Source organism: Bubalus kerabau, chromosome X, assembly GCF_029407905.1.
Source record: "Bubalus kerabau isolate K-KA32 ecotype Philippines breed swamp buffalo chromosome X, PCC_UOA_SB_1v2, whole genome shotgun sequence".
In the NCBI taxonomy this organism is placed as follows: domain Eukaryota; kingdom Metazoa; phylum Chordata; class Mammalia; order Artiodactyla; family Bovidae; genus Bubalus; species Bubalus kerabau.
Window position 1 is genome coordinate 122069519 of NC_073647.1, and position 22883 is coordinate 122092401.

General features: G+C 40.3%; 1 protein-coding gene across 20 annotated transcripts in view; it reads right to left on the reverse strand.

The window, feature by feature from the left end:
- The window catches only part of SYTL5 (synaptotagmin like 5), a 291111-nt gene that overhangs the window by 150483 nt on the left and 117745 nt on the right, over positions 1–22883 (reverse strand). For 2 of the 20 annotated variants that reach the window (XM_055565058.1, XM_055565055.1), the window contains 2 exons: positions 7281–7382; positions 6499–6562 (listed from right to left, as the gene is read on the reverse strand). The exons of 15 other annotated variants lie outside the window; for them this stretch is intronic. The gene's annotated coding sequence lies outside the window, so the exon portion shown is untranslated. Of the gene's footprint in view, positions 1–6483; positions 6563–7280; positions 7383–22883 lie in introns of all 20 variants that reach the window. 3 more of the 20 variants (XM_055565057.1, XM_055565056.1, XM_055565059.1) reach the window with 2 other exon arrangements.

Sequence of the window (22883 nt, forward strand, 5' to 3'; positions counted from 1 at the left end):
ATAGTCTGCCTCTCTTTGGAGCAAAGGGAAGATTCCCTTACAATTTGTTTCAAAAAGCAAAAGTCTCCCTCAAGGGCCAAGGGCAGATTTCCTTGCAGTCCATTGTAAAAAAGTTGAATTCCCTACTTTCAGGGTTCCTCAGCTGTTACACAAATCCACTGCATGCACACAGTTTCCATCAGGGCACTTGTGGGCAAGGGGAATCAATGCCAACGTGAAGCTCACAAGACTATAATAATAAAATCCCTTGTATCTGACCCAGGATCATGTGTCTTCAACCACCATACATAAAACTGACAGAGCTGCTTTATAGCTTGAAAGTAGAAAAAAATCTGATCTTTTATGGTTCTTACCATAACCGTAACCTTTTTAGAGGATGAATTGAATCTTTCAAAATTGGTCAAAGGGTACAAAGTTCCAGTTATACTAGATGAATAACTCCTAGGGATCTACAGGACAGCTCATTGACCACAGCTAACAATACTGCATTGTTTACTTAAAAATGTGCTGTCTTTACAATAAATACACACAAAGATAAATATTCACATACACACATATACATTCTAAATGTGTTAAATGAAATAAATACACACCTAAATATGGAAAAAAGGATGAGAGGAAGTCAAAATATTAAGTTTATCTTTGGGTAGTTATACTATAGTTGTATTTTAATTTCTTCTTTATAATGCTCATTTCCATGTTTCTACAATGAATGAGTAGTGTCATATAGTTTTGTGGTTAATAAATGTAATTTTAAAATAATGCTTAATTCACCAAGGCATGTTCAGGGTGGGAAAAAATAAAGCCAAAGAACAGATACAATGGGTTACAGAGCATATAAATGTTCATGCAATGAAATGCTGAATCTAGAAGATACATAAATAAATAAAGCATGGGCTCTGTTCCTAAAGAGTTTGTCTATTTTGTAGTGAAGACAGATGAAAACATTTTAAAAAAGGTCATAAATGCCAACTTGGCTTTGAGAACACAAAGAAAAGGACAGTGAGGAAAAGGAAAGTGGTCATTGTGGGATGTGAAGATGGTAAATATGAAAAGCCACAACTACACAGAACTGGTCCAGGGAATAGTGAATAATCCCAAGGCTGGGGTCTGAGTTCATGGTGGAAAGGGAAGAGGAAGGAAAGAGCCAGCCAGGGAGGAATTTGATGGCCAAATAAATCACCTGGACTTTATCCAGTGTTTTCCACACTGTGTCTTGCGGACTTGTTTCTTAGGAAACACAGCAAGGCAGGTTGCATGGCCAAGTCTGTGGCGCCGACCCCTGCTTCAAACAGCAGCTCTGCTTTTATCTCTTCTATAAGTTGGATTTTCTGGCACGGTTTTATTTGAAGAAAGAGCCCCATGACCTTAAAAAGTCTGAACACTGCTCCCATGCCATCAAACTGTTGGATGCTTTTAAGACAAGGAATAGCACAGTCAGATTTCTATTTTAAATGCGTGTTTTGAAAGACATCAGTATTCAGTGATTGTCTGAGAGGGTAGAGGTAATGTAGACAATGAGGAGGATCAGGCAGGAGGACCAGGGAGAGACTGGGAAGTGAAGTTTGTGGGGAAGGAATAAAGGATCATTTTTTATATATTCTGGGATAATCTCATAAGGTCCAGTTACCAACTAGATGTGAGTGGGAAGAGAGCCACTGAAGTTTCTGGCATGGGGAAATGCAAAGATTCTTAAATTTTAGTTTACATTAGAACCAGCCATGGGACTTGTTCAGACATAGATTCCTGAGGTTCCATCTCCAGAAATCCTAATTCAATAGGACTGGGGTAAAGCCTAGGAATGTTGATGGTAGTATTACTAACAGAGATAGAGGATACACAACAAAAAAGGGTGAGAGAAAAAAAGTTATTTAAAATCTGAAGATGTTGGGGTCCAGGTGCTTAGGAGGCAAATATCAAAAACAAAGACCTGTTCAGAAGGGCATTTGGTATGAATAGAGTTTATCAGAGAAGTCTATACAAGAGGCATTCAAATGAGAATTACTGATACCTACATGGTGGCTGAAATCATGGAAGTGAGAATACACAGGAAGAGAAGAGGCAGAGACAGGATCATGAAGATCAGTAATTTTTAAAGAAGACACAAAGAAATAAATGCACTGATGAAAGAAACTAGGGGCAGAGGATAATCAACACAGCAAAAGACACAGTTGAGTCTAATGAACTGGGAGTCAAGCATATCACTCAAAAATCAATGGAGGCCACTATCATGTCCAGGGAGGCTTCCCTGGTGGCTGAGACAGAAAAGAGTCTGCCTGCAGTGTGGGAGACTGGGGTTTGATCCCTGGGTCGGGAAGATCCCCAGGAGAATGAAACAGCAACCCACTCCAGTATTTTTGCCTGGAAAATCCCATGGATGGAGGAACCTGGCAGGCTAGAGTCCCTGGGGTCGTAAAGAGTGGGACACGACTGAGCAACTTCACTTTCACTTTATTATGTTCAGATTTCAATCAATCAATCAAGTAAACTGTTACAAACAACTCCAGTTGCATGATCTCCAGAGTTTCTGGGTACCACACTAAACCCAGAAACTCTAGGAAATGTACCTTATCAATACATTGAACTCAATCCAGTGTTATATCACATATTCCTTGGCCATATCCTAGTTTCTAATAATATAGATTAGTAAACCTTGCATTATTATTTGGGGGGGGTAATCTAATTCTTTCAAGGTCACACTTTGTACTTGTCCCCCACCCCCACCCCAGAGCATACTAAAATATGATCACAGTTAGGGGTCTTGTGGGAACAAGGATTATTTGCAGCAACTATTGATTGTTGGATAAGTTCTTGCATCCAAAAAGAAAAAAGAGACAGCCTGAAAATCAGCCATCAGCTAGGAGACCTAAAATTGTCATTGACCAAGACCACAGGAAAGAAGAGTACAAGATAGACATCTGGGGGGAAGCTCTACAATAAGTTATGTTGTAGGAGACAACTTGAAGCCTGGAGAGTTTTGAAAAGTCATCTGTGTTCTAGTATGAGTATAGCATAGATCCTTCAGGGTAAAGTAAAGTGAAGTTGCTCAGTTGTGTCTGACTCTTTGCGACCCCATGAACTGTAGCCTACCAGGCTCCTCCCTCCATGGGATTCTCCAGGCAAGAGTACTGGAGTGGGTTGCCATTTTCCTTCTCCAGGGGATCTTCCCGACCCAGGGATCGAACCCAGGTCTCCCGCATTCCAGGGAGACGCTTTAACCTCTGAGCCACCAGGGACTCCTTCAGGGTAAAGCAGCTTTAAAGTTGGCGTAAGAGGAAGCAATATTCTACCCATAAGTTCACCTGTCGTCCAAACCTGATTAACCAAGCTCTCTGTATGGATAACAAATTACTGCTAGGAAATCCTGCTTCCAAAATCTTATTGACATGACCTAGCTGAGAAGACTAGGTCCTTTGTGGAAACCTACCTAGGCTACTCGAGCAAGTATCCTGCAACCCAGGAAGATCTATTTTTAAACAAAATCTGAAGCTGATTCTCATGAGCTCAGACAGCTCCTCCTGGGTAGAGGGGGGTTGGTTACCCATAAATACAGCCAGTTTGTTGCCCCTCTGACTTAGTTCGGATTCCTATCAGTCTGATTACTAATGCCAAGTCTGACAAACACAGCAAGCAACTGGGGAGTAAGATGAACAAGATTCATGCAACTTAGAGGTGGTCTTACACCATGCTCTATACTGTACATGTGAGCTCAGTTGTGTCTGACTCTTTGCGATCCCATGAACTGTAGCCCACCAGGCTCCTCTGTCCATGGGATTTCTCAGGCAAGAATACTGGAGTGGGTTGCCATTCCTTTCTCCAGGGGATCTTCCCGACCCAGGGATTGAACCCACGTCTCCTGCCTTGCTGGTGGATTCCTTACCAATTGTGTGCCACCGGGAAAGCCAGATGCTCTACACTTGGGGCTGGCAAACTTCTTCTACTGAGGGCCAGCCAATAAATATGTTAGGCTTTTTGTTACAAGAGGCAAAATCATGGTTATATTGTAGCTATTTATATAACAAGAAAGAAAAATGTCTACGAATATTTTACTGAAAAAAATCAAAATATAATAATGATTGAGAACAGTCATTTTGAGGGGAGGTTTTGGTAACACATAACTACTAATGAGAAGAATGGAATTACAGGAAAGATAGCATTTCACTTAACTGGGCTCCAATGTTAGTATTCCTATAACCAAGTTGATGAAAGTAGGCCTGATCTCACCCCAAACCTGCTAAATTTGAATGTGAATTTTAACAAGAGCCCTCAGTGGTGTTTGTGCACCCTGAAGTTTGAGAACACAGTGGTCGAGTTCCTTAATGCTATCTGAGCTGCATTTCTATGCTTTTAAAGAAGAAAATGAGGATTTCTTTGGTGGTCTAATGGTTAAGAATCCACCTGCCAATGTAGGGGACACGGATTTGATCCCTGGTCCGGGAAGATTCCACATGAACTAATCCCATGCCCCACAACTACTTAGCCTGTGCTCCGCAACAGAAGTCACTACAGTGATAAGCCCACCTCACCACAAAACTCGAGTCACGCTGGCTCTCCACACCTAGAGGAAGTCTGCACACAGCAACAAAGTCCCAGCACAGCCAAAAATAATAAATTGAAAACAAAAGAAAATGAAAGTTGTGTGACTTAGAAAACATTCTCAAACCATTCTTGCCTGGGAAATCCCACGGACAGAGGAGCCTGGCCGGCTACAGCCCATGGGGTCACAAAGAATCAGACAACTGAGTGACTAACACTTTCACACTTCCAAAGTTTCACTTCAAGAAATCTTACAGGGTCTCTGGCCCTGAAGTAAAGACCCAAGGGACTCTCTTGCCAGGCCTACCACCAAGATGAAAATGTTCTGCCACTAAATTGTGGCGATGGTGTTTAACCTCTCAATATACTATAAAACACTGCATTTTATATTCCAAATGGGTGGATTCTATGGGAGGTGAATTGTCTCAATGAGGCTTCTTAAAAAAAATCAAATTGAAGAATTTGAGTTTATAGGTGAATTTTAAATGCATTTTTAAAACTTCACATAGTTTTTCAATAGACAGCTCAAGTAGAGAATTGCAAGGACTCCAGGTTTCTGATTCAGGAAGCTCTGAGTACAAACTCCAGCTGTACTACTGACTGTGTTACAGACACTAAGCTATTTAACCTCTCTGAACTTCAATTTCTTCTTTTGTAAAGTAGAAATAATAACAGTACCCATCACACAGGGGTACTAGGGGCATAAAAAGTAACTGTTAATGCAAAATGTCTAGCACAGTCCATGTAACACACTCTTGAAATCATGACATACTTCACATTAACCAAGTCATAATTAACCATGCCTGATCTATTACCCATGTTGTATTATATTTTATATTGGATAGACTATCTTCAGCTCCATTATCAATCATATTTGCCTTAATGCCTTTTCCTAATGGTTCATGGTAATAATGACAGTAAACACACAGTATGCATGCATGCCTGCTAAGTTGCTTCAGTCATGTCTGAACTGGGTGCAACTGTGCAAATTCATGGACTGTAGCCCGCCAGGCTCCTCACCCATGGGATTCTCCAGGCAAGAACACTGGAGTGGGTTGCCATTCCCTTCTCCAGGGGATCTTCCCATCCCAGGGATGGAATCTGCATCTCATGTCTCCTGCATTGGCAGGCGGTTCTTTATCACTAGCTCCAGCTGGGAAGCCCAAACACATGGCTGCTGCTGCTGCTAAGTCGCTTCAGTCGTGTCCGACTCTGTGCGACCCCATAGATGGAAGCCCACCAGGCTCCCCCGTCCCTGGGATTCTCCAGGCAACAACACTGGAGTGGGTTGCCATTTCCTTCTCCAATGCATGAGAGTGAAAAGTGAAAGGGAAGTTGCTCAGTCGTGTCTGACTCTTAGCGACCCCATGGACTGCAGCCTACCAGTCTCCTCCGTCCATGGGATTTTCCAGGCAAGAGTACTGGAGTGGGGTGCCATCGCCTTCTCCGAAACACATAGCATTCATATCCAAATACCAGACCTTACTCTGGGGTGCTGATTTATACATATTAACTCATTCAATCTTAACATTAACCCTTTGAGTTATTTTTACTATTTCCATATTACAGATATGGAAAATTAGGCAGAGGGAGATTAACTTGTTCTGTGCCACAGAGCTCAAAAGTGCTGGAGCTAAGATTCAAATTAAAGCAATCTTCCTCTGTCCATGATTACATTGTACCATAGAATGAAATATATATATATATGCACACATATATGGGATTCCCTAGTATCTCAGAAGGTAAAAAATTTTGCCTGCAATGCAGGAGACCCAGGTTCAATCCCCTGGAGAAGGGAATGGCTACCCACTCCAGTATTCTTGCCTTGAAAATCCCATGGACAGAGGAACCTGGTGGGCTATAGTCCATGGAATTGCAAGAGTCAGACATGACTTAGTGACTAAACCACCACCACCATGTATATTTTTGTCTTGGTCAATGTTATACCAATGCCCAGCCCACCGGCTTTTGGAGGGTCCACGTTTGTATTCCAAAGGACCATACAAAGATGGATACGCAGGCACACCTGCAAAACAAGAAATAGACTGAGGGAAAAGCAGATTCTTTGTACCTTTTTTCCCCATGAAAAAATGATCTCTACAGTAATGTTGCTCTGAATGTGGTTCATGGACATAATAGTGCTGTTCAGTAAACTTGTAACAGGCAAGATGTGTACAGAATTCAGAGCATTCAAGAACTTTCATGGGACTCTGACATTGACATGACAAAGGAGCATATCATCAGTGGACTCACTTCACTGTACAGGGAATTTTACAAAAGTATTAAGAGTTCAAGGTGGCTTGGAAAATTCAAAACAAAGAAACTGGGTGTTTATCACATATAGTTGGGGAAAGAATGCTGGGAGGCCATCCTCAATGTTTTCTTTTTCTTCTAATGTATCTCAAACTAGCTGTTCTCTCTGCCAAGAACAAAGCTTGGAGATCTGAACACTGAAATTTATTACGAGACAGTGGAGAGAGGAAGGTAAGATACAACACTGAGGCAGCCTCTCCTGAGTGAGAGAGGATGTGAAAGCTGCAGCAGTGGTCAGGGTATGGAGAGAGTAGAGGAAAATGAAGCAAGGAAGGGCCTGATGCTACATGGGCTCCTACAAGCATGGTCTGAACAGCTCAGCTGGGAGAGAGGAAATTAGCACTGTCTGTGGGAACTCAAAGTGCTGAGGGGCCAGCTGACCTAAGAACCTTGAATAATGACAAACATAGGTTTCCCTCCTTCATACACACCTTGATAGAAGGTCACAGAGAGTATGTCAGTCCCGAGACATTGGCATCAGGGCCAGATCAGGGACAACTTTACAGATAAAGACCAGCACAGATTGGGTGAGCCTGTGAAACAGGGAGAAAGGTAAAAATTGAGTCAGCACAGAAAAAAAAAAATATACCAGGGAAATGCCTTTAGAAGTTACTTAACTTGACCAGGGTAACTTGCATAGAACAGGGACTCTGGTTCAAATCCAAGCTCTGAAATGTGTCACACTTGGGATCTTGAAGATATGATTGAACAAAGACATGATCTTGGTTACATGGAAAGCATATGAATAGGGCTTAGTTCATAGGAAATCCACAGAGAAGATGAATACTTACTATTATTATTGGTGGCAGTATTGCACCCACATTTTATATTTGCTGACCCGGGTTCAACAGTTATCCCAATGTGTGTGTGTGTACTGTGCTTAGTCACTCAGTCATGTCCGACTCTTTGCGACCCCTTGGACTATAGCCTCCCAGACTCCTCTGTCCATAGGGATTCTCCAGGCAAGAATACTGGAAAGTGAAAGTGAAGTTGCTTAGTCGTGTCCGACTCTTTGTGACCCCATGAACTGTAGCCTACCAGGCTCCTCCCTCCATGAGATTCTCCAGGCAAGAGTACTGGAGTGGGTTGCCATTTTCCTTCTCCAGCAGATCTTCCCGACCCAGGGATCGAACCCAGGTCTCCCGCATTCCAGGCAGATGCTTTAACCTCTGAGCCGCCAGGGAAGCCCCAAAAATACTGGAGTGGGTTGCAAAGCCCTCCTCAGGGGATTTTCCCAACCCAGGGATCAAACCCAGGTCTCCTGCATTGCAGGCAGATTCTTTACTATCTGAGCCACCAGGAAAGCCCCAAGATAATCAAATAAATATTACCCGTGGATTTTATCTTCAATGTTCAGGAATCTACTCTGTAGATCTGAGTGCTGCTAATATGTAGGTATATCCTACTGTGCTTAAGTATAAAGCTAAACATATAGCTATTACTCACAAGAACAATGAGACAAACAGGAGTTCACTTGAAAGAAAATCAATAGCTATTTGATTTTGTTGTGTGTTAGAAATAACCTTGCTGTGTTTAGAGCTCAAACATAGTAACAACAAAATTAGAAGACAACTGTGAATGGTTTGAAGCAGGTTAAATTCTTCCTTCTGTACCATGGCTACTACAAAGAGAACATTCCAATCTTTTTTTTTTTTTTTTTTACATGTTACTGACTGAACTCCCTGGAATTATTTTTCCTGAGCTGGTCTCTCAGTTAGAGGACAGTAATTCATTCTCACAAAATGTGTTTTAATACACTTCCAGTTCTACCCAAAACGTGCAACTTGAAAATTATACAGGCACAGACATCATGGAATACACCATTATTTGTGGAAAGTTGGGGAAAACTGCCTGTTTTGTATCAGGTACTTACTACTTTTAAAAATTTATCCTTGATATCACTGGATTTATTATTTTTTAAATTAATTTTTATTGACGTATAGTTGATTTACAATGTTGTGTTAGTTTCAGTTTGATCTGGTTTCTCTGCCTTTTCTAAATCCAGCTTGAACATATGGAAGTTCACGGTTCATGTGCTGCTGAAGCCTGGCTTGGAGAATTTTGAGCAATACTTTGCCAGAGTGTGAGATGACTGCAATTATGGGATAGTTTGAACATTCTTTGGCTTTGCCTTTCTTTGGGATTGGAATAAAAACTGACCTTTTCCAGTCCTGTGGCCATTGCTGAATTTTCCAAATTTGCTGGCATATTGAGTGCAGCACTTTCATGACATCATCTTTTAGGATTTGAAATAGCTCGACTAGAATTTCATCACCTCCACTAGCTTTGTTCATAGTGATGTTTCCTAAGGCCCACTTGACTTCACATTCCAGGATGTCTGGCTCTAAGTGAGTGATTATCACCATCTACCATCGTGATTATCTGGGTCGTGAAGATCTTTTTTGTATAGCTCGTCTATGTATTCTTGCCACCTCTTCTTAATATCTTCTGCTTCTGTTAGGTCCCTACCATTTCTGTCCTTTATTGAGCCCATCTTTGCATGAAATGTTCCCTTAGTATCTCTAATTTTCTTGAAGAGCTCTCTAGTCTTTCCCATTCTAAAATAGACCCTTACTACTTAGAAAATCCCTGTTTGATATTGTATCATTTGATTTAAATGAAATTAAGTTCAAATTTTTAAATCATATGCTAATGTTAATATAGTTTCACACTAGGAGACTAAACTCTATTGATCTCTATACACAGGTCTTGGGAGGATATATCAACTGGATTTTTTTATATTCTGATACTTGAATTAGAGAAATATATTTCATATGATCTCTTGGTCTGTATTTACCAAGTGGGCTGTTGCTGAACTTAGCTTTTGTAACCCAGATAAAAGCATGTTTTTAAAGTCTATTTTTGAACCTTGGAACATCATTATTTGATGGCTAGATTCCAAATATGATTTCCCTACACATACAGAAATCTTCCCACACCCTATCTCTACTGTAATTTCTGCTTCCCTGGTAGCTCAGATGGTTAAGAATCTGCCTGCAATGCAGGAGACCAGGGTTCAATCCCTGGGTCAGGAAGATCCCCTAGAGAAGGGAATGGCTACCGACTCCAGTTTTCATGCCTGGAGAATTCCATGTACAGAGGAGACTGATGGGCTACAGTCCAAGGGGTTGTAAAGAATTGGACACGACTGAGCAACTCACACTTTTATCACTTTCATTCTTATGTTACATGTCAATGTCAAGTGATTTTTTTACATTATATTGTTTGTTTTTAAGGATTTTGCTTGCTAATGAAATATATCTTAGAGCTTTTTTTTCATTATCTTAATTTTCCTTCAAGTCCTGACTCTTGGAAATATTTTGTGACTGCACAACACCAAAAACGAAAATGTCACCAAAATCTATTTACATGAACCAGAAATCCTTAAATGAACTGGATGTGTTCATAATGTAGGAACAGAGTGTTCCTGGCATTTGGTTAGAAAGATTAAATCAAATTAGCCTGGATAAGTCAACTGTTACAAGGACTGGAAATTGCTAAATTAAACGTTAACAAGAGTTACAAATGGTACTGTACCTACTTGGAAATGAATAAGGTTATTAAGGGGCTCAGAGAAGGTAAGTCAGATTTTAATATTTTTATTCAGTGAAGCAGAAAATGAAGTAAAAGTCTAACAAATTATTTTTGTAGCTGGTAAGGCTTAGAGAAAATAATTTTTAATTAGGTGAGAGAACAATTAAATGGACAAGAAGTTATTAAACAAAGCAACAAAAAGTGGCAACTCTAAAAACTGAGCTTAAACTTCTGTTGGCAAAAACCAAGATGCAAACTAACAGACAACAAAGATGGAAACTAACATGCACACAAGAGAGCATCCCCATGGCAGGGGCAACAATGAAGCACAGTGCAAAGTACCTGCCAATGCACAGTATAATATGCTGTCTAGGAAAGAGGGCATCGCTATTGGAGAACTGTGAGGCTCATATACAGAATCACAGGTGAGAAAAATCAGACTCTTCTTGAACAGATACTGGAATACCTAGTATAAACCTTATTTTTATATATTCTGAAAAACTAGCAAACATTTAATATCACTTGTCAAGGAAAACTGGAACAGTAACATCTAACAGCTGCCCAAGTCATCACAGCCTGTTCTCTTGAGTAAGACATGAGAGTATAGAGAGGCTAGGATGATAGGACTCAATGGGTGAGAATACGGGTGCTTGATTCTAGACTACCAGGGTCTGCAGCCTAGCTCAATTTTTCATTAATTATGGACAACCTCTATGATCCTGAGCTTATTGTTATGTAAATGGAATGAAGATGATGAAGTCTATCCCATTTGGTTATTGTGAAGAGTAAAGGGAGTTAAACAATCTAAAGCACTTAGAACCACCGCTGGAATAGTCTAAGTATCATTTATCCTTTCTTAACCTAGATAGCATATTCAAAAGCAGAGACATTACTTTGCCAACAAAGGTTCGTCTAGTCAAGGCTATGGTTTTTCCTGTGGTCATGTATGGATGTGAGAGTTGGGCTGTGAAGAAGGCTGAGCGCCAAAGAATTGATGCTTTTGAACTGTGGTGTTGGAGAAGACTCTTGAGAGTCCCTTGGACTGCAAGGAGATCCAACCAGTCTATTCTGAAGGAGATCAGCCCTGGGATTTCTTTGGAAGGAATGATGCTAAAGCTGAAACTCCAGTACTTTGGCCACTTCATGCGAAGAGTTGACTCATTGGAAAAGACTCTGATGCTGGGAGGGATTGGTGGCAGGAGGAGAAGGGGACGACAGAGGATGAGATGGCTGGATGGCATCACTGACTCGATGGACGTGAGTCTCAGTGAACTCCGGGAGTTGGTAATGGACAGGGAGGCCTGGCGGGCTGTAATTCATGGGGTCACAAAGAGTCGGACATGACTGAGCGACTGATCTGATCTGAACATTTAAAAAAAAAAACCCTCACCCAAAGTGAATACTGTGTGTTAGTAAAAATACATACTCTGGTCAATGATCCTATTAATTGAGAGAAATTTCTAAGGTCCCTTGCACTCAGAAATGCTAGAAGCGTATACTTGTTAAAGAAAGAGATTCCTAGGGACTTCCCTAGCAGTCCTGTGGTTAAGATTGGACAGCTTCCACTGCAGGGGGTGAGGGTTTGACCTCTGGGCTTCCCTTGTAGCTAAGTTGGTAAAGAATCTGCTTGCAATGCAGGAGGCCTGGGTTTGATTCCTGGGTTCAGAAGATCACTTGGAGAAGGAAATGGCAATGCACTCCAGTATTCTTGCCTGGAAAAATGCCGTGGACAGAGGAGCCTGGTGGGGTACAGTCCATGGGGTTTGCAAGAGTCAGACACGACTTAGTGACTAAACCACAAGGAACTAAAGATTCCACATGCCTTGCAGTGAGGCCAAAAGAAGGCGGCAGGGGAGAGAGATTTCTAGACTGCAGAGGATAAGTTTGGTTTCTTAACATTTGGATACTGATGTGTGTGTGTGTTTTATTGGAGAATAATTGCTTTACAACATTGTATTAGTTTCTCCTGTATAACCAAGTGAAACAGCTCTTTGTATACATATTATCTCCTAACTCTTAGGCCTCCCTCCCACCCCTCTAGGTCACCAAAGAGCACCAAGCGAAGCTCCCTGTGCAATACAGCAGCTTCCCACTAGCTAGCTATTTTACACAGGGTAGTTTAGATAACTTAGTTCTTATCTCTCAATTCATCCCACCCTCCCCTTCCTCCGCTATGTCCACATGTCCATTCTTTATGTCTACACCTTTATTCCTGTTCTACAAATAGGTTCATTGTGTACCATTTTTCTAGATTTCATGTGTCAATATACGATACTTTTCTGACTTATTAATACTTCTCTCTGTATGACAGACTCTACATCCATTTACATCTCTACAAATAACTCAATTTTGTTCCTTTTTATGGCTAATATTCCACTGAATATATCTACCACATCTTCTTTATCCATTCATCTGTCAATGGACATTTAGGTTTCTTCCAGGCAATGGCACCCCACTCCAGTACTCTTGCCTGGAAAATCCCATGGACGGAGGAGCCTGGTAGGCTGCAGTCCATGGGGTCGCTGAGGGTCGGACACGACTGAGTGACTTCACTTTCACTTTTCACTCTCATGCATTGGAGAAGGAAATGGCAACCCACTCCAGTGTTCTTGCCTGGAGAATCCCAGGGACGGGGGAGCCTGGTGGGCTGCCATCTCTGGGGTCGCACAGAGTTGGACACGACTGAAGCGACTTAGCAGCAGCAGCCCTATTGTAAACAGTGCTGCAGTGAACATTGGGGTGCATGTATTTTTTTGAATTATGGTTTTCTCAGGATATAAGCCTAGTAGTCGGATTACTGAGTCATAAAGTAATTCTATTTTTAGTTTTTTAAGGAAACTTCCTACTGTAATCCATAGTGGCTATATGAATTTATATTCCCATCATTTTCAATGAGGAAAACCTGAAAACATTTCCTCTAAGATCAAGAATAAGACATGGATGTCCACTCTTGCCATTGCTATTCAACATAGTTTTGGAAGTCCTAGCCATAGCAATTAGAGAAGAAAAAGAAGTAAAAGGAATGCAAATTGGATACTGATATTTTGATTCCATGACATATCAACATATTTCATGACTATAAGGGCTAACTGCTTACCATTCTTTTCTCTTTAGCAACAACAAAAATGTGCCTGAAATACCATTATCTCCCAATAGTTACTCAGAATGTTTGTATCTCCTTACGTGCATCTATTCACACGAAAGGACAGCCATTTGTGATGACAATGATGAGGGATTCAGCCAGGTTTAAGTGGCTGCTCCACGGCTCTGTGTTTCCACCTTTACTACACCTGATCCTCACCTGGTGACTCAGTTCTATTAATAACAACTCACTCCCACCTTGTATCTACATGTCACTGGCCTCCAGCACCACCTCTCACACTTATAGAGCAATTACTATAGGTCAGGCACTGTTTTGTAAGTATTTTCCATCTGTTAATCCTTTAAATCAAACAACACCCCTCTGAGTGCAAACAATTATTACTCCCATTTTACTGATGAGGACACAGGAACAGAGAAGCTAAATTTTCTTAGTTTCACACCTGGTCAGTAGCAAAAGTGGGATTCAAACTTAACCCTACACTATACTTCCTGGGTATAGTTAAGACCCAGAACCTTGGTCCCCACCCCTGAGTTACTCTTATATTAACAAATCTTACTTTAATATTTACCTAGTGCTTCATGGCTTTAAATGACTTCACCTCCATGATCTTATTTGTTCCTGGTGACCATTATGCAAGATAGGATAACTATGAGGAAACAGGCTCACAGAGAGCAAAAGTGTAAAGGAGGTAGTGACAGGTAGAACAGAGCTTAACCCTGCATCTTTGGCTACCAAAACCTGTTATTCCCATCACTTCCATTATTTTGTTCTGAAGGTTTAGAAAAAGAAGATACCTATGAGTTAGGGACTTTCTGGGGATGGATTTTCTGATGGAGCTAGAATATAACCAAGACTCTGAATTCAAGATGACTCTCGGGGAGGGGAAGATGAGAAAACACAGAATAAAAGGAAAAATAACAGAAAAAGGAGATGAGAAAGGATAGATATTAGCTAGATTATCATGAAAAAAATGAAAGAACTTGGTAGTGGTTTAGGTATTGAGAGTCAATGAGAAATTAGATGCAAAACTGATTTCAAGGTGTCAAACATGAGAAGCCAGGAGACCGTCAATGCCATTAACAGAAACATGGATTAAAGAGGAATTGGTTTCACATAAAAGTGAGTTTGGCTACAATCCTGAAGAACACTGAGTGACAGTTGGACTTGGATGTACAAGTGGGAAAATATGCAGTAGATAGAAAAACCTAGAAATGGATAACTTGGAGGCATCCACTTAGAGGTGATATTTAAAACTATGAATCGATAGAAGGCACAGGCCAAGAAAACAAGTAATTCATTATGGCCCAAATGCTAAACCTAGGGGGAAACCATCACTTAGGGAAGAGAAGAAGAAACAAGAGGGAAAGTGGTACAAAAGTAGCTGAAGAGATAGCATAGAATAACAGATATTAAGATTGGAAAAAATTCAAGAAGTAGGAAGTGACAATGAATGCCACATAAAGCAAAGGAGTCAAATGGAATGAGGATTCGAATAAGTATACGTCACAGCACTTATTACATTTATAATAAATTACTTGAGTAAATTGGCATCGTTCCTAACTAGAATAGAGGTACTTAAAGGCAAACTTTCAGTGTTTCCTACTGTAACTTCAGCACACAGTAGTGCCCATGTTTACATGTTACTAAATAAACAGTTACTGAATAGGGGAATCAATAGATAAATGAATGAACATAATTAGATTTCCTAAAAGCACCACAAATGACCCTTGGAAATACAGTGTCAATAAGCCAATGAAGATAGATGTCATGTCATAGGGCAATTTACAGAAAGTGGGATTTTAAAACAGAGAAAGTGGGTAGTATAATAATAGAGGCATATTTAATTAACCATTTCTTAGAGATGTGTTCTTGCTCAAATGATATAACAGATCAGGTGGACTTCCTACCCTAGGATACTATATATTTATCAGATTTTGTCCTTCTAACAGCTCTGCCTGACTTCCAGATGATCTTCAAGAACTTAAGGCAGTCACTATAGTTGCCAAGTCTACAAGTGATGGAAGTAAGGGGACCTACCTGCTTTACTAGTGCTATCTTGAGTAGAGTCAGAACTCCATGGATTAGGCATCAAGGAAGATGGTATAAAGCAGGGTAAAGAAACAGAAGTCAAGAAAATGATACTACCCACGGAAAGACATAGCCTGGAATGGACCCACATTTAAGACAAATTTCAAGTCCCTTGATGGGGTTTTCCTTTGTGGTCCAGTGGTAAAGAATCTGCCTACCAATGCAATGGACACAGGTTCGATAACTGGTCAGGGAAGATCCCACAGGCCACGGAGCAACTAAGCCCATGCACTACAACTACTGAGCCCATGCTTTAGAGCTCTGCAACAAGAGAAGCCTCACAATGAGAAGCCCGAGCAACACAACTAGAGAATAGACCCTGCTCGCTGCAACTAGAGAAAACCTTCATGCAGCAACGAAGATCCAGCACAGACAAAAATAAGTAAAAAGAAAAAAAGTGTTTCACGAAATCATTCAAAATATGTGGATGTGTGTGGGAGTAAATGGGTGAGAGTGAGTGCAAACACAAACAACATATGGGATATACAAAAACGTAGTTACAAGTAAATTCTAAATAGAAAGGATTATAGCTAAATGTTTACATATGCTGGCAAGATAGCCGTAACATATGTCATTGAGTAATAAGGCTTAGGTAAAACAAACTGCATGTTTCACAAACTCAAGTTGCACTTCCTTCTCTTAACATACAAAATGATTAGAAGAAAGTCATTTCAACAAAAATACTAGATGTGTCTCCAGGACACAAAGAAGTAAAAAGAACTATTTTATTATTGTATTCCCTAAATTATTAGAACACGTTGTCAAACTTGAATAAGTTGAATGACAGCACAGCTAATTACCACAGACTGGTAGAGCATTTCAGAAATCCTAAGTACATAGAATAAACATGATTTGACAACAAAAAGACATCTTCTTACTTTTTTCCTTATCTGTTTCCCAGATATTAGTTGCCCATATGTAAATACATATTTGTGTACATGTTTTTATGCACACAGGGATAGAGGGATCTGTTTAAGAATTTTAATGATGTCCAATTGAATGTCTTTATGCACTTAAGCCATAGGCTTTAAATTATAACAGTCTCGTGTTTAAGCTGTTATCTAAACAACATACAAACAGTGTATTATGAAGTGAAAACATTAAACACTCAGTGCCTATGCTTGAAAGACATTTTAAGGAGGCCAAAATTTAAGCAGTATTTAAAATATATTATCATATATAATATTTTCTAGTCATGACTTTGAATGCTTTAAATAGATACCTCCTTTGTTCTCCAAATACATACTCTGATATGTTGCAAAATGCAGTTTTGACTTAAATGAGGACGATGGTCTAGCTAATTAAAACAATCCATATTAAAGAGAAATATTTTAAACAGTCTTATGGACTCTGTGAGAGAGGGAGAGGGTGGGAAGATTTGGGAGAATGGCATTGAAACTTGTAAAATATCATGTATGAAACGAGTTGCCAGTCCAGGTTCGATGCACGATACTGGATGCTTGGGGCTGGTGCACTGGGACGACCCAGAGGGATGGAATGGGGAGGGAGGAGGGAGGAGGGTTCAGGATGGGGAACACATGTATACCTGTGGCGGATTCATTTTGATATTTGGCAAAACTAATACAATTATGTAAAGTTTAAAAATAAAATAAAATTAAAAAAAATAAAGAGAAATATTTTAAAACCTGATGCATCTCTCTAGTGTATTATATTCATATTCACAGTCAGTATCTCATCTTCCTGTGGTGTTAAAAACATCATATTCATATTGAACTTATTCCAAGGCTTTCAAACTTCAGCAATCATACTAAATATATATCCATACTAGATATGTCACCGTATCAAGAATAGGAGTGAAAGCAAAGAACAATTCAATGGTGCTAAATAAAATCTGACTTATCTAACAAAGAAAAGAAATTCAGAGCAAAAGGACTACTACTTTATACCTAGAGGTGTAATAGATTTGGCAAAGTGACACAGTACTTCTGCTATGAAATTGATTATGTCCTAGATACATAATTGCTCCTATGTTCAGTGGGATCTAGAGCAATGCTTCAATTTGTAGATTAAATTAAATGCTAATAACAAGAAGATACCTATATCTCCCTCCTCATTCCATCAAATTTACAGAGCAGCCCATTGGCCAAAATGCCCCTTCTTTATATATTCCTGTCTTTTTCCTTTTAACCAAATGGTGAGATTAGTCTTTCATTTCCTGAAACCAAACCCCACCTCACAAACACAAAATATAAAAATCAAGAAAGAAGATGTCATACTAAAGTCCACTAGACACAGTATTCTTACCTCAATCTGATGGATGGAACACCTTTGTAGGCTTACTTTTCTTTCAAACACACAAACTGTAGAATGCTGGACTACCTGACCCTCATGGAGTGCACGGAGCAGAAACTTGAAAAACTAGCCTCTTGTGTTCCCACGATCTATTTACACACTGAACACACCCAGTAGCACAAAGTAATATTTATCTGTGGTGGACAGCTATTCCAAAGAAGCAGGCATATCTCTACTTTAAAAAAAACGAATCAGCAGGGGAAAGGTAAGAGCTGTTTTAGCCTTTAAAGCACACTGACATGAGTTACTTTTTAAATCAATGTTTTCAAGATGATTTATTCATTGAATATTCTATTCCCCCAAACTCGTATTATTAAAGGACCTGGGGGAAAATGTATCTAATGATAACAGCCAACACATATCTGCCAGGTACTATTCCAAGTGCTTTATACATATCATTTCCTATAGTTTCCAAAACTTAAGAGGTATGAGCTATTATCCCCATAATACAGATAAGGAAACTAAGAACTTTGCCCACAGTTACCCAATTAGTAAGTGGTACATCCAGAAGTTAAATCCAGGCATTCCAGCAACACAGATCATGTTTCTAACCATGAACCTGCCCTGTGTACGTATGACTTTTAGAAGGTAAACTGTAACAGGATGTGGCTGCTCAGCTGAACAGTAGATAATGAGTGAACTCTTCTTAGTACTTGTACTATGTTGGAGTAAGTGAAAATTTTGAAAGATTATTTCCCCAAGATGAGTATTCATTTATATTATCATAGCAGGCCTCTTTTTCTGTTTTTCTGCAATGGTCCTTCGAGGTTCTGGGAAATTAAAACAAACAAACAAACAAATCACATGAGTCCAGCTTAAAGTGACAGTAAAGTTATTAATTTAAGTCCAAAGACTAATACAGGAGAAGCCAATATAATACCTTTTTGTTTTAATTTAAATTTATTTATTTTAAAGGATAAATGCTTAATTCTGTTTTTCAGATTAGATCACTTCAGTTTAGTTGCTCAGTCGTGTCCGACTCTTTGCGACCCCATGGACTGCAGCACAACAGACTTCCCTGTCCATCACCAACTCCTGGAGCTTGCTCAAATTCAAGTCCATTGAGTTCATGATCCCATTCAACCACCTCATCCCCTGTCGTCCCCTTCTCCTCCTGCCTTCAATCTTTCCCAGCATCAGGGTCTTTTCCAATGAGTCAGCTCTTCGCATCAGGTGGCCAAAGTATTGGAGCTTCAGTTTCAGCATCAGTCCTTCCAATGAATATTCAGGACTGATTTCCTTTAGGATGGACTGGTTGGATCTCCTTGCAGTCCAAGGGACTCTCAAGAGCCTTCTCCAACACCATAGCTCAAAAGCATCAATTCAGATTAAATAATTCCTACTAATTTGTCTTCACATTCACTGATTCTTTCTTCAAGGTGATGTTGAGCCCATCTTTTATGTGTTTTATTTTGCTGATTGTAAGTTCTAAATTTTCATTTGGTTATTTACACTTTTCCATTGTTTGTTAAAATTCCTAATCTGTTCATTCATTAAGACCATACTTCCTTCATTCACTGAACATTTGTCTTTAGTTCTTTGACTATAGAATAATTGCTTTAAAGTCTTTGTCTATAAAATCCAACAACTGGCCATCTTGGGGCTTTTCTCTATTGACTTTTTCTTGACTATTTTCCTGTTTTCTCCATGCTGAATATTTTTATTGTATATTAAAAATATTGAGGAACGCTGGGTTCTGAAGAGTTGATGTTTGTTCTGTTTAGATCTTTTAGGAACGCTGGGTTCTGTAGAGTGTCGATGGTTTAACAGGTAGTTTGATACCTTGGATCTTATGCTTTATTAAAGTATGCAAAAAGCCTAAGTTGTTTCCTAAGCCCAGTTAATTTTGAGGATTCAACCTCAAAATTCTATCTCTTGTTGGGTTTTAGGATTGTTAAAGAATGAATCTACTGTAGGCCTTACAATGGGGCATAATCTTTACTCCTAAAGCTTCTGATGTTTCAGCTGGATACCCAACATATTAGGGAGGTATTATCAAGGACTCATTTCTTGTTTCCTGTATCTCCAACATTCCCCAGCATGGGTCAACTGGTAGTATCTCTGTTCCTCTCTTAACCCTGTACCCTCTGGTTAGTCTCAGTAGTCTTTCCCTATGACTATACAGCTCAGTCCTCAGCCAAAGACTCTTGGGAAACCTCCAAATGAACTTTTGAAGATCTTCCTTTACATAGCTCCCTCTTCTCTGATGTCTTGTCTTGCAAATTCCAGCTTCTTTAGCTTTACTGAAACTTGATTTCTACCTCATCAGCCCAGCAGTACCATTGTGTGTTGCCTAGAATCCAGCTTACTGTGCCATTGGAATGTTTTCCCCAGGCAGACAACTGGAGTGATGATTTAGCTACCTGTGTGCTTCCTTTAGGAGAAGGCAATGGCACCCCACTCCAGTACTCTTGCCTAGAAAATCCCATGGACAGAGGAGCCTGGTGCGCTGCAGTCCATGGGGTCGCTAGGAGTCAGACACGACTGAGCGACTTCACTTTCACTTTTCACTTTCCTGCATTGGAGAAGGAAATGGCAACCCACTCCAGTGTTCTTGCCTGGAGAATCCCAGGGATGGGGGAGCCTGATGGGCTGCCGTCTATGGGTCGCACAGAGTCAGACACAACTGACGTGACTTAGCAGCAGCAGCAGTGCTTCCTTTGTCTCTGGAATCACAACCTTGTGCTGCATGTTGTACAATGCTCAAAAACAGTCAGCTCACATATTCTGCCCAGTTCTGTTACTGTTTTTGGCAGAAGAGCTACTCTAGTGCCAGTTATTCCAGAGTAAAAGTCTCCCAGGGAGCTTCATCTCTGACAAAATTTAAATGGTAATAAGAGACCTATTTCTTCTGTTTCATCTTACACAATCTTGCACGACTTTCAGTTCAGTTCAGTTGCTCAGTCGTGTCCGACTCTTTGCGACCCCATGAACTGCAGCACGCCAGGCCTCCCTGTCCATCAACAACTCCCAGAGTTCACTCAAACTCATGTGCATCAAGTCAGCGATGCCACCCAGCCATCTCGTCCTCTGTCGTCCCCTTCTCCTCCTGCCCCCAATCGCTCCCAGCATCAGGGTCTTTTCCAATGAGTCAGCAATTCGCATGAGGTGGCCAAAGTATTGGAGTTTCAGCTTCAGCTTCAGTCCTTCCAATGAACACCCAGGACTAGTCTCCTTTAGGATGGACTGGTTGGATCTCCTTGCAGTCCAAGGGACTCTCAAGAGTCTTCTCCAGCACCACAGTTCAAAAGCATCAATTCTTTGGCACTCAGCTTTCTTCACAGTCCAACTCTCATATCCATACATGACCACTGGAAAAACCATAGCCTTGACTAGACGGATCTTTGCTGGCAAAGTAATATCTCTGCTTTTTAATATGTTATCTAGGTTGGTCATAACTTTCCTTCCAAGGGGTAAGTGTCTTTTAATTTGCACGGCTTTACCCAACCTCAAAACATAATCATATGCATCATATGTCAGGAAGGTGGTGGGGAACAATCAATCAACTGGCTGCTACATCCTTTATCCTCACCGAGCATCTTAGTTTGTGTTCCCTTAGAAGCAGATGCTAAGACATGGATTCAAGTAAAAGTAGTTTGAGAGAAGTTTTAGTTACCTATGGCTTCTGAAACAATTTATCATAATCTTGGTGGCTTAAAACACAAACACACAATCATTGTCTTACAGTCTAGAGGTCAAGAGTTTTGAAATTATTGTTACTGGGCTAAACTTGGGCACTGGCAGAGCCACACTCCCTCCAGAGGTTCTAGAGAATTTGTTTCTTTGCCTTTTCCAGCTCCTAGAGGTACATTCTTTGTCTATGGTCCATTCTACCATCTTCAAAGCTAATAGTATAGCATCTTGCTTCAGTAGTCACCATGCCTTATTCTATGTCAAAACTCTTCCTCAACCTTTTTCTTATAAGAACACTTGCAATTACACTAAGGGTCCATGCATAAAATCTAGGATATTCTCCTCCACTCAAAATCTTCCACTTAATCATATTTGCAGGAAAAAAAAAATATCTTTTGTCATAGAAGGTAATATTCACAGGTTTATGGGCTAGAACCTGGATATATTTTGGAATCACTATCCAGCCTACCTAAGTCCACACTCCGGCCCCTAGAGGTTCATGTCCACCTGCCCCCCACCCACATGCAAAATACATTCACCGAACACTTCAATCCCAAAAGTCTCAAACTATTTCAGAACAAACTGAAAGTGTAAAACCTCATCATCTTGATCAGGTATGAGTGAGATCCTCAGGCAAAATTCCTCTCCATCTACGGACTTGTGAAACTAGAAAATAAGTTATCTACTCTCAAAATTTGTAGTGGGACAGGCATAGTTATGGATATTCTCATTTCACAAGACCGAACAAGGAGAGTCACTAGCCCAAGCAAAATCAAAATCTAGCCAGGAAGTTACCTGAGGTTTCAAGGCCTGAAAATAATTCTTTATGGCTTGAAGTCCTTGGCCTGTGATTCAACCCTGTGGGACAAAGTCTTCACCCTAGGGCCTGTGGCTCTGACCTTTAGCTCATTTCAATACTACCAAACAATATTCTTGTATCTCTTCTTTGTATTCACTTTTCTTTTTTTAATGGTTTTAACATCTCCTGGTTCTCTCATGATTCAAGTAAAATCTTTCAACATGTGTTCATTTCACATCTGCATTTACATGATTTATTTTGTTCTAAAAATCTCGGGTGCAGGAGGGCTGAGAGGAGCTACTCCACATTGATACCCCTTGTCCAAGGTAAGGAGCAGTGGCTGTGCTTTGCTGGAGCAGCCGTGAAGATATACCCCACATCCAAGGCAAGAGAAACCCAAGTAAGATGGTAGGTGTTAAGAGAGGCATCAGAGGGCAGACACACAAACTATAATAACAGAAAACTAGTCAATCTGATCACATGGACCACAGCTTTGTCTAACTCAATGCAACGAAGCCATGCCATGTGGGGCCACCCAAGATGGGCAGGTTAAGGTGGAGAGGT